The sequence below is a fragment of the Panthera onca genome, chromosome X (genome assembly GCF_046562875.1).
Source record: "Panthera onca isolate mPanOnc1 chromosome X, mPanOnc1 haplotype 2, whole genome shotgun sequence".
Classification (NCBI taxonomy): Eukaryota; Metazoa; Chordata; class Mammalia; order Carnivora; family Felidae; genus Panthera; species Panthera onca.
In genome coordinates, this window is record NC_138357.1 from 97,884,676 (window position 1) to 97,897,756 (window position 13,081).

A 13,081-nucleotide genomic window follows, 5' to 3' on the forward strand; every position below is an offset into this window, starting at 1 on the left:
GTATTACAAGCCTATAGACTTATAATTTATAAAGAAAGGTTTGAGTTTAAACAATATTAAAGTTTAAACAATATTAAAAACAGCATCCCAATCTATTAGGATAGAATTTTCAAGTTCTGGTATATTTTAATAAAAGAGAGAGTTCTTCATGTTTTAGTCTTGGGGTATTAGAGACAATCTGGTTAACCATATTTTCTTAACCAGGAAAGTTATAGCAGGTTTGTTGGGTACATGTGAAAAATACCTTAAATCCAATACTGGCTCATGTAAGAGAAGCACAAACATCTATTATATTAACTCTCCACATACATGTAAGGATCCCAAATGCCAAATTGAAAAGTTTGTTGTATACAGATCATGGAAGAGAGGTCAGGGAACCATAACTTGACCTTTATACACTAACTTTATAGTGTATAAAGGTAAACGTAATCCTTGGATTCATAGAACTGATGGCCACCCTTCTTTAAGCAATCTTATAGAAATCAGACCATATTTAAGAAGTAGTTGATTATAGGGGTGCCTGGGTGGCTCAGTGGGTTAAGCGTCTGACTTTGGCTCAGGTCATCATCTTGTGGTTCATGAGTTCGAGCCTCATGTTGGACTCTGTGCTGACAGCTCAGAGCCTGGAACCTGCTTTGAATTCTGTGTCTCCCTCTCTCTCTGCCCCTCCTCTGCTCACATTCTGTCTCTCTGTCTCTCTCAAAAATAAATGAACATGAACATAAAAAAGAAGTAGTTGATTATAATATCTGCTATAGAACTCTGAAAAATAGCATGGCAATAACAAGCCCCAGTCACATTTAATGATTATCTGGCAAACCTTATTAATGTAAAATAACTGGCTGACCCACAGCCTTACAAGACCTTTTTCTTCTTTTCACATGTAAAAGTATATTTCTGACATCCTGGATAGCTAGCTGGTTTTCATCCTGTTGACAAAATCAGCAAGTACGGTTCCTATCAATAACCTGTATTTGCTGTAGCAAAATCAATGTGTCTACATATAATGTGTCTATTTTGTTCTGGGAATGAGATATGGAAATGTTCCATAGGAAGCCATAATCCATACAGAGAAAGAGCATTTAAGAATTTTGAGTGTTTAATGGGAGATGAAATTTGCATTGCATTCAAATCACATAATATTTTTAAAGCAAATACCGTATGTAGTTGAGCTCTGCATCTGTTTCTACTTAATTACTGAAGCCTTTATGGGAATGCTTATGTCAGGTTGAAGACAAGAAATGAGAAGCTAAATTTAGTTTCAGAAGCATTGAACCTCCCGTGGGGAATCTGTCACTATGGATGTTATAATTGTAATCATAAGAAGATCCATTGGTACAAAATAGAGACATGATTATCAGCTAGGGGATAGGAGGTGGGACAAGTAGAAACAATATGAATATATTTTTCAAACTACACAAATCCCCCTTGTCTGTAACTGCAACATACTCATATGAGCACCTAAGGGAGAGGGAAAGAATTAGGCTGGATAAAATCACAACAAACTAACATTCTGTATTGTACCATAGAAGTAATCTGTTACAGTCTCTGCATTTTATTTGGAAAGTCTTATTACTAAGTGAGAAACATGCCTTTTGTTGTGCTCATAATTTGGAGAGGGTCTATATAGTATTCTTCTGTGGACTGGATTGATAGGAGCCCCTGATGCCAGGATAAATTAATTATCTGATTGTTGGATAAAATTAATCTCTTATGACAAACCTAGCTCATAGTTTTAAGAGAATAACTGCACATTTCTAAACACACACACACACACACACACACACACACACACACACACACAAGGCACTTAAATAAATGTAGTTTCCCATAATACACATTACAATTTCAAATTTACAAGTCAACAGTCCTTCAGACTACTTTAACACATTTTTCAATATGGAGGGAACATTCTGTTGTTTTTAGCAAATCCTTTAAAAGGCACTTGAGGGGCGCCTGGGTGGCTCAGTTGGTTAAGTATCCGACTCTTGATTTCAGCTCAGTCATGATCTCATGGTCCTGAGATTGAGCCCCATGTTGAGCTCTGTGTTGACAGCATGGAGTCTGCTTGGGATTCTCTTTCTCCCTCTCTCTCTCTGCCCCTCCCCTGTTCATACATGCATGCGTGTGCATGTGTGCTCTCTCTTAAATAAGTAAAACTTTAAAACAAAAAGGCACTTGCATTCATGATACGAATAGGATAAATATATATTTAGCTTCAATTGTGCTCTAACAGCATGTAAAAAGCTTTCCTTGAAATGGCAAGCATGGTTTTTGTCATCATGGAGCTTATGTCTGAGAGGAAAGAAATGGCAATAAACTACCAGTGATACCACTAGTTTAGTGACACCACTAATGCTATGAGAGCATTAGTCCTGGGAACCTGGCTGCTAAGGTCCTGAGGAGGAAACAAATACACCAAAACTGAAAGGTGATAAAAGGTTACCTGGAAATAGAAATTAAGAAAGTGCCTCTTAGGCATCAGAGCAGCATGGGGGAATTTTCCATGGTAGAAGCCAGCTTAGCCCCTCTGAGAAAGAGCTTGTGTGGGTAAAGGAGAGGAAGTGGCAAGAATTTGTCAAAAGACGAAGTGCAAAGTAGGCAGGACTATGGAGAGTATGGTGAGGATTTGGGACTTCTAAGAATAACAGGAGGTCACTGAGTGTTTTAAGTATGTAAGTAATGTGCCCTTTTAATAGTAAACTGAGCAAAAAGGGGTTAGGAGAGAATGCAATGAATTTTCCGCGGTAGTTCAGGCCAGGTGGTGGCTTGCACAAGGGTAAGAGGAAGATTAAGATCAAATAATGCCCTGCCATATACAAAGCAGGAGATACATAAGCAATTATGACTGTCAATAGAATCACAAGCTTATCACTTCTGTCCTGTATTCATACCCTTTACATATATACAAATTATTTCATCAAATAGGTTTCAGAGAATTGTATCTATGTATAACAGATGCCTGTATCTATGTCCATATCCATATCCATGTCTATCTATTGTGTCACAAAATAATAATGGTGATAATCATTTGGGTATGGCAGCAGAGTCATTATGTAAAACAAAAGGGGTATATCTCCCACCCAGATAGTGTCCCCGCATAATTATCATTCAGCCTAATGCCTGTATCATAGTGCCAATAAATCATGCAGCGGGAGCTATGTTGGCCAACAGTTCCTTTTACTACGGTCAATTTTCTCAGGACAAGGACTGAATTTTATTCAATGTGGAAGAACATCAGTCAATTTTTTTTTTAAAGACTGCAACTAAATGTGATAAATAATCCAAAAGTATTGAATTATAACGAATTAATTTACAAAATACACTTTCAAATGATGTATTATTAATACCATATGCATTTTAATCTGTAAGAAATACATGTCAAAGCAAACCCAACAAAAATGTCTCGGTTATGGAGAAAAGACTATCGAGGAATAATGAACGTGGTTATTCATGTTCTTTCCCTAAATTTCTGCAGTTCTCTCTTCATTAATAAGAGGCATACACATTTGTGAGAACATCCTAATCACAGGAGGAATGAATGGAGTGCTAAAGACAAATTTGAAACAGATGAAGACAGTATTCAAAGAAAATGGAGATTATTGGATAAACTACCTACAGCTATTCTCTTTGAACAGGTAATGAAGAATGAGCGACTCTTCTTATTTTTTTACAAAGTTGCAAATCTTTTGGCAGGGGTATTTCATTAACATGTTTTTACTTCACTTTCATAAGGTCATCTAATAGACCAGACATTTTGCTTAATTTAAAATAACTGCATGTTCCTCCGCTCTGGCTACAAGTACAGTAAACCACAACATGCAAAATTAAAAATTTTTTAATGTTTATTTATTTTTGACAGAGAGAGACAGAGCATGAGTGGGGGAGGGGCAGAGAGAGAGGGAGACACAGAATCTGAAGCAGGTTTCAGGCTCTGAGCTGTCAGCACAGAGCCCGATGCGGGGCTCGAACTCACAGAGTACGAGATCATGACCCGAGCCGAAGTCGGACGCTTAACCGACTGAGCCACCCAGGTGCCCCCACAACATGAAAAGTTAAAGGAAGAAAGGGGCCACGCATCTGATGCTCTTCTTACACATTTCATTCCAAACAAGGCACCAAAAAGAAAAAGTAAAGGGACTTCTTGTAACATAAATATTGATCTGAACTCTTGGCAATCAGCATCCAGCATCAGTCTCTATCCAATACTTAGGGCCCATATTTTTGTACATTTTTTTTCATAGAATACTCTTGTGTGTATTAATGAGAAAACCTACTGAATGACATTTAGAAGACCATGTTTCCATTTTAAAACATCATTTTTCAGTGACTGAAGATGGACACTCTAGTACATCACTGTCACAAAATACCCAATGAGAGCTTTGAGTGATAATAATCGTAAGATCTACCACTTATAGAACACACACTGAGAACAATATGCTTTCTAAGGATTCCACGCATTTACATATTTAATCCTCAGAAATATCCTATGAAGTAGATACCATTATTATCTCCATGTTAGAGGTGAAGAAACTGAGTTTATAGAGAGGTAAAGTAATTTTCTCAAGGGCCTAAAGAGATTAAATGGAAGAACCCAAGGTATCTGGCTCTATACTTCACCTAGGATATCAGGCCTGTCATGTGGCACAATTGCTGAGAAGATACCATTAGTAGCTTCTGGAAATGTTCAGGACATAACCTATGTACTGGTGTGTGGCAGCCCTCAGGGCAGAGCCCTTGGTCACTCCAACATTTAGATCCTGGTCAGAAGAAGATGAGCCAACAAGAGAAATGGAGAACAGACAACCAATGTGATAAAAATATTAAGACTAGTTTTGAAAACTAAAAGCAGGAAGTCCTTCAACTGGGTCAAATGGTAAATGTTGATGACAGGCTGAGTAAGCTCAGGACACAAATCTGACCACAGGCTTAGGCACACTGGATAAGGGTGATCATCTTGTCAAGGGTGGTCTCATTAGAACAGTTGGGACTGAGGCCTTAACAGAGTGAGTTCAGCAGAGAAAGTAAGATGAACAGAAACAGAGGAAAGTAGCAAATCTGGAGGCCAAGGGGAGGACCAATGACAGGTTTCTCAGGAGCTGTTTATGGTTACAGACCAAACCACAGACCAAATTTACATATGACATGCAAACAACATAGCAAGACGGCTGGAAGGAGACCAGTGTGACAAATAAACTAGCAAATGAGACACACACAAAAGATAAGAGAATAATCAAAGAAAAATGGCCTCAAGTTATAGAACATTTGGAAAATAAAAGAGGCATGAATCTGATGTGCAGTTCTAACCCTAAACAATAAAACCACTCCCACGGAAAAAGTCTCATAGAGATAGTCATTGAATGAACTAATCCCCAGGGAGGCACAAAGACTGCATAGATCAAGAATTACTTAGGAAGAACAAATACAATTAGGGGGAAATTATGCCCACGCAGAGTAACTTGTAATCTTACGGAAGTGACATTGCAAAATACAGTCTAAATATCCATGTATAATAATGTTCCAGTAGGGCAATACCAGTTGATTTAAATACTACAGGTGCACAAATTGGACAGATGTTCTTTGAATTCTTTGACAACAGTCTGTGTGACTTGTTAATTTTGGCATCTCTGGGGCTCAGGAAAGTATCTGCCAGCAAAGATGCTCGCAAGACTGTTGCTGAATGAAAAAGATATGAAAGTGATCAATCCTGGTTAACTCAATGGTGTGTGTGAGAAGACAGGGTAGAAAGAGAGCAGGGAAGTCCTGGCATTTTCATTTAATGAGGCCTGGTAGGATTTTTTTGAACTCTTAGGTAAGGATGATGAAGATAAAAGGAGACTAATGGGAAGGGAGCAGTGAGGATTCTTATCCCCTACTTATCATGTTTACCTGGAGGGGTCTATTCACTCACAAGAAGGGAAAAGTAGAGGAAGAAAAGAAAATCTCTGCATCAATCTGCCTCCTCCATTATGACCTGCCATAGGAGGAAAAGCAATGTATTTGATCAGTGAATATTGGTGAAGGAATGGAATATGAGCAGATGAGCAGAACTTTTTCTTTCTTTCCCAGTGCCTTGAATCCCAAATGTATACTTTCTCTGCTTTCTTCATGGGTAGGTTGTTTGCTCTTGCCAGGAGCCTACACAAGTGACTAGTTTGGGGGTGAATGCACTTCATTTTGGTGGCAGGTTTAATTAATAAGCCCCAATTAATAAGGCCACAGTGCCAAGGTCACGTTTCAGTTCACCTTTATAATTCATGGAGGTAACCTTTTGATCTTCATCTGCCTTATTTTTTTTTTTAATGCTTATTTATTTTTGAGAGAGAGAGAGAGACAGAGCACGAGCAGGGGAGGGGCAGAGAGAGAGGGAGACACAGAATCCAAAGCAGGCTCCAGGCTCCGAGCTGTCAGCACAGAGCCAGACGTGGGGCTCGAACTTGTGGCTCGTGAGATCATGACTTGAGCGAAAGTCAGACGCCCAACCAACTGAGCCACCCAGGTGCCCCTCCATCTGCCTATTTCTAATCCACTTCTCAGTTGGTCATAAACTTGGATGAGGGAATATAAGGGTTTAATTAGTGATCACACCTAAACCCTCATCACAGTCCAAGCCAGAGAGTTTTTAAATTTCCACCATCATGGATTTAGGAGACCAGTGGAAGGGCAAACTGGCTGAACAACATGACTCTTGTGAACACTAATGTGCTGGGTAAACTCTAATGAAATTACACAGAGAAAAAGAGCTGGTTTGCCTGTATATACACTGAAGACTAAGATAGTATGCAGACAGTGTGGTCAGACTTGTTCTTAAATAGGTGAGAAGGGAAAGCCAAGCAGGCAGACTTACAGAGAGTGCAGGCAAGTTGGTCGCATCTTTCAAACATGGGCAGGGAAAAGAACCAAGATCTTACCAAAGGAAAGGTTAATGGATTTATCAAATATTCAGGTACCATAAAGATAGAGAAAAACATTAAGTTTGGGAGGGGACCGAACAAATCTACTTCTATAGAGGACATGTTTCAGAACAGAAACATTCACAAATTAAAATGTCTTCAGCCAAAAAAATAGATGAGCTCTTTGAGTTTGGTGGTATTGAACACAGAAAAAAACTATTTTAGGGGGAATCACGGGAAGAGATAAGCCTGAAAACCTTTCAAATTGTTTTTTTTAATATTAAGTATTATTTCTCATCATGAAAAGTAATGAAGCAGTGAAATATGAGCCATATCAAAAGGTGTATTTTCAAGAGCTATTTGTGAGAGGTTGTCTTTTTTTTAATGTTTATTTTTGAGAGAGAGAGAGAGCCAGCGAGCATGAGTGGGAGAGGGGCAGAGAGAGAGAAAAGGAGACACAGAATCCAAAGCAGGCTCCAGGCTCTGAGCTGTCAGGACAGAGCCTGATGTGGGGCTTGAAGCCATGAACTGCAAGATCATGACCTGAGCCGAAGTCAGATGCTTAAACAACTGAGCCACCCAGGCACCCTGAGAAGTTGTTTTAATATGCCTTTCAAACCTCCCAACATGATATTGGCAGCTTCCTTAGAGACCCTGCTTATATAGAAGGAAGTGGATTTTTTTCAGTAATAACATTTAATCAATTTCTATGATCAGAATTATAATTTTTTTAGCTTGCAACCTGACAAAGGTATAATGCAAATAATTTAATGTAGCAAGCACATATTAAAATGGTTCTCATATATGAGTATTTCTGTACTTTGCTTCACAGTGTCACAGAAGCATCAACATTTTGCCTTCAACAAGATAAACTGCAAATAGAAATCAAGGTTTGAACACACCATTATTAAAACGTATTTAAGCACAGCAGGATGACACACAAAATAATTACTTCACTTCAGAAAGGTACTGGACATTTACTATAAGTTGGCTGTTTATTAAAATTATGTTCCATTTCAATAAAAAGTGCTTAGATTTATCATTGGAAATTGACAGTTGTGTTACACATTTGAATTCTGAGGTTAGGGGCACCTGAGTGGCTCAGTTGGTTGAGCGTCTGATTTAGGCTCAGGTCATGATCTCACAGTTCATGGGTTCAAGCCCCGCATCAGGCTCTGTGCTGACCGATTGCTCAGAGCCTGGAGCCTGCTTCAGATTCTGTGTCTCCTTCTCTCTCTGCCCCTCCCTCGTTCATGCTTTGTCTGACTCTGTTTCTCAAAAATAAATAAATGTAAATGAATAGTGAGATTAAAAACACAGTATTTTTATCCCTGATCTACATAAACAATCAGAATTTTTCATTGAAGACAAGAAAGTCAGCAGGGTTTCATTCACTTATAATTCCAACATTTCTCTAATGCTACTACGTGATTCAGTAAGGCAAAATCTGTATTAAACTTATAATAACATTTTTGAGATAAATGGAAATGGATTGCATCAGTCTGATTTCATTATGAACAGATATTCTTTAAAATTAAGAGTAATTAGGGCACCTGGGTGGCTCAGTCAGTTAAGCATCTGACTCTTGATCTCGGCTCAGGTCATGATCTCATGGTCATGATTTCATGGTCATGAGATCAAGCCCTGCTTTAGGCTCAGCACAGAGCATGGAGCCTGCTTGGGATTCTCTTTCTCTCTCTCTCTCTCTCAAATAAATAAATAAATTTTAAAAATAAAGAGCAATTGAACAGGCTTGCAATAGAAAATTTCCCTCTCCTCGAATAGGTGAACTAGAAGATAAAGTTATGGAGAAAGAGGAAGCTGAAAGAAAGAGAGATAAAAAAATCCAGGAGTATGAGGGGAAAATTAGAGAACTAAGTGATACACTAAAAAAAAATAATATACGCATAATTGGTATCCCAGAGGAGGAAGAGAGAGGGAAAGGTGCTGAAGGGGTACTTGAAGAAATTATAGCTGAGAACTTCCCTGAACTGGGGAAGGAAAAAGGCATTGAAATCCAAGAGGCACAGAGAACTCCCTTCAGACGTAACTTGAATCGATCTTCTGCACGACATATCATAGTGAAACTGGCAAAATACAAGGATAAAGAGAAAATTCTGAAAGCAGCAAGGGATAAACGTGCCCTCACATATAAAGGGAGACCTATAAGACTCGTGACTGATCTCTCCTTTGAAACTTGGCAGGCCAGAAAGGCTTGGCACGATATCTACAGTGTGCTAAACAGAAAAAATATGCAGCCGAGAATCCTTTATCCAGCAAGTCTGTCATTTAGAATAGAAGGAGAGATAAAGGTCTTCCCAAACAAACAAAAACTGAAGGAATTTGTCACCACGAAACCAGCCCTACAAGAGATCCTAAGGGGAATCCTGTGAGACAAAGTACCAGAGACATCACTACAAGCATAAAACATACAGACATCACAATGACTCTAAACCCATATCTTTCTATAATAACACTGAATGTAAATGGATTAAATGCGCCAACTAAAAGACATAGGGTATCAGAATGGATAAAAAAACAAGACCCATCTATTTGCTGTCTACAAGAGACTCATTTTAGATCTGAGGACACCTTTAGATTGAGAGTGAGGGGATGGAGAACTATCTATCATGCTCCTGGAAGCCAAAAGAAAGCTGGAGTAGCCATACTTATATCAGACAAACTAGACTTTAAATTAAAGGCTGTAACAAGAGATGAAGAAGGGCATTATATAATAATCACAGGGTCTATCCACCAGGAAGAGCTAACTATTATAAATGTCTATGCGCCAAATACCCGAGCCCCCAGATATATAAAACAATTACTCATAAACATAAGCAACCTTATTGATAAGAATGTGGTCATTGCAGGGGACTTTAACACCCCACTTACAGAAATGGATAGATCATCTAGACACACAGTCAATAAAGAAACAAGGGCCCTGAAGGATACATTGGATCAGATGGACTTGACAGATATATTTAGAACTCTGCATCCCAAAGCAACAGAATATACTTTCTTCTCGAGTGCACATGGAACATTCTCCAAGATAGATCATATACTGGGTCACAAAACAGCCCTTCATAAGTTTACAAGAATTGAAATTATACCATGCATACTTTCAGACCACAATGCTATGAAGCTTGAAATCAACCACAGGAAAAAGTCTGGAAAACCTCCAAAAGCATGGAGGTTAAAGAACACCCTACTAACGAATGAGTGGGTCAACCAGGCAATTAGAGAAGAAATTAAAATATATATGGAAACAAACGAAAATGAAAATACAACAATCCAAACGCTTTGGGACGCAGCGAAGGCAGTCCTGAGAGGAAAATACATTGCAATCCAGGCCTATCTCAAGAAACAAGAAAAATCCCAAATACAAAATCTAACAGCACACCTAAAGGAAATAGAAGCAGAACAGCAAAGGCAGCCTAAACCCAGCAGAAGAAGAGAAATAATAAAGATCAGAGCAGAAATAAACAATATAGAATCTAAAAAAACTGTAGAGCAGATCAACGAAACCAAGAGTTGGTTTTTTGAAAAAATAAACAAAATTGACAAACCTCTAGCCAGGCTTCTCAAAAAGAAAAGGGAGATGACCCAAATAGATAAAATCATGAATGAAAATGGAATGATTACAACCAATCCCTCAGAGATACAAACAATTATCAGGGAATACTATGAAAAATTATATGCCAGCAAATTGGACAACCTGGAAGAAATGGACAAATTTCTAAACACCCACACTCTTCCAAAACTCAATCAGGAGGAAATAGAAAGCTTGAACAGACCCATAACCAGCGAAGAAATTGAATCGGTTATCAAAAATCTCCCAACAAATAAGAGTCCAGGACCAGATGGCTTCCCAGGGGAGTTCTACCAGACATTTAAAGCAGAGATAATACCTATCCTTCTCAAGCTATTCCAAGAAATAGAAAGGGAAGGAAAACTTCCAGACTCATTCTATGAAGCCAGTATTCCTTTGATTCCTAAACCAGACAGAGACCCAGTAAAAAAAGAGAACTACAGGCCAATATCCCTGATGAATATGGATGCAAAAATTCTTAATAAGATACTAGCAAATCGAATTCAACAGCATATAAAAAGAATTATTCACCATGATCAAGTGGGATTCATTCCTGGGATGCAGGGCTGGTTCAACATTCGCAAATCGATCAACGTGATACATCACATTAACAAAAAAAAAGAGAAGAACCATATGATCCTGTCAATCGATGCAGAAAAGGCCTTTGACAAAATCCAGCACCCTTTCTTAATAAAAACCCTTGAGAAAGTCGGGATAGAAGGAACACACTTAAAGATCATAAAGGCCATTTATGAAAAGCCCACAGCTAACATCATCCTCAACGGGGAAAAACTGAGAGCTTTTTCCCTGAGATCAGGAACACGACAGGGATGCCCACTGTCACCGCTGCTGTTTAATATAGTGCTGGAAGTTCTAGCATCAGCAATCAGACAACAAAAGGAAATCAAAGGCATCAAAATTGGCAAAGATGAAGTCAAGCTTTCGCTTTTTGCAGATGACATGATATTATACATGGAAAATCCGATAGACTCCACCAAAAGTCTGCTAGAACTGATACATGAATTCAGCAAAGTTGCAGGATACAAAATCAATGTGCAGAAATCAGTTGCATTCTTATACACTAACAATGAAGCAACAGAAAGACAAATGAAGAAACTGATCCCATTCACAATTGCACCAAGTAGCATAAAATACCTAGGAATAAATCTAACCAAAGATGTAAAAGATCTGTATGCTGAAGACTATAGAAAGCTTATGCAGGTAATTGAAGAAGACATAAAGAAATGGAAAGACATTCCCTGCTCATGGATTGGAAGAATAAATATTGTCAAAATGTCAATACTACCCAAAGCTATCTACACATTCAATGCAATCCCAATCAAAATTGCACCAGCATTCTTCTCGAAACTAGAACAAGCAATCCTAAAATTCACATGGAACCACAAAAGGCCCCGAATAGCCAAAGTAATTTTGAAGAAGAAGACCAAAGCAGGAGGCATCACAATCCCAGACTTTAGCCTCTACTACAAAGCTGTCATCATCAAGTCAGCATGGTATTGGCATAAAAACAGACACATAGACCAATGGAATAGAATAGAAACCCCAGAACTAGACCCACAAACGTATGGCCAACTCATCTTTGACAAAGCAGGAAAGAACATCCAATGGAAAAAAGACAGTCTCTTTAACAAATGGTGCTGGGAGAACTGGACAGCAACATGCAGAAGGTTGAAACTAGACCACTTTCTCACACCATTCACAAAAATAAACTCAAAATGGATAAAGGACCTGAATGTGAGACAGGAAACCATCCAAACCTTAGAGGAGAAAGCAGGAAAAGACCTCTCTGACCTCAGCCGTAGCAATCTCTTACTCGACACATCCCCAAAGGCAAGGGAATTGAAAGCAAAAGTGAATTACTGGGACCTTATGAAGATAAAAAGCTTCTGCACAGCAAAGGAAACAACCAACAAAACTAAAAGGCAACCAACGGAATGGGAAAAGATATTTGCAAATGACACATCGGACAAAGGGCTAGTATCCAAAATCTATAAAGAGCTCATCAAACTCCACACCCGAAAAACAAATAACCCAGTGAAGAAATGGGCAGAAAACATGAATAGACACTTCTCTAAAGAAGACATCCGGATGGCCAACAGGCACATGAAAAGATGTTCAACGTCGCTCCTTATCAGGGAAATACAAATCAAAACCACACTCAGATACCACCTCACGCCAGTCAGAGTGGCCAAAATGAAGAAATCAGGAGACTATAGATGCTGGAGAGGATGTGGAGAAACAGGAACCCTCTTGCACTGTTGGTGGGAATGCAAATTGGTGCAGCCGCTCTGGAAAGCAGTGTGGAGGTTCCTCAGAAAATTAAAAATAGACCTACCCTATGACCCAGCAATAGCACTGCTAGGAATTTATCCAAGGGATACAGGAGTACTGATGCATAGGGGCACCTGTACCCCAATGTTTATAGCGGCACTCTCAACAATAGCCAAATATGGAAAGAGCCTAAATGTCCATCAACTGATGAATGGATAAAGAAATTGTGGTTTATATACACAATGGAATACTACGTGGCAATGAGAAAAAATGAAATATGGCCTTTTGTAGCAACATGGATGGAACT

The 13,081-nt window shown here is 38.8% G+C and overlaps 1 protein-coding gene across 1 annotated transcript in view; it reads right to left on the reverse strand.

Annotated features, from left to right (window-relative positions):
* CFAP47 (cilia and flagella associated protein 47) overlaps nucleotides 1-13,081 on the reverse strand; it is a 544,336-nt gene that overhangs the window by 44,847 nt on the left and 486,408 nt on the right. The window lies entirely within an intron of this gene.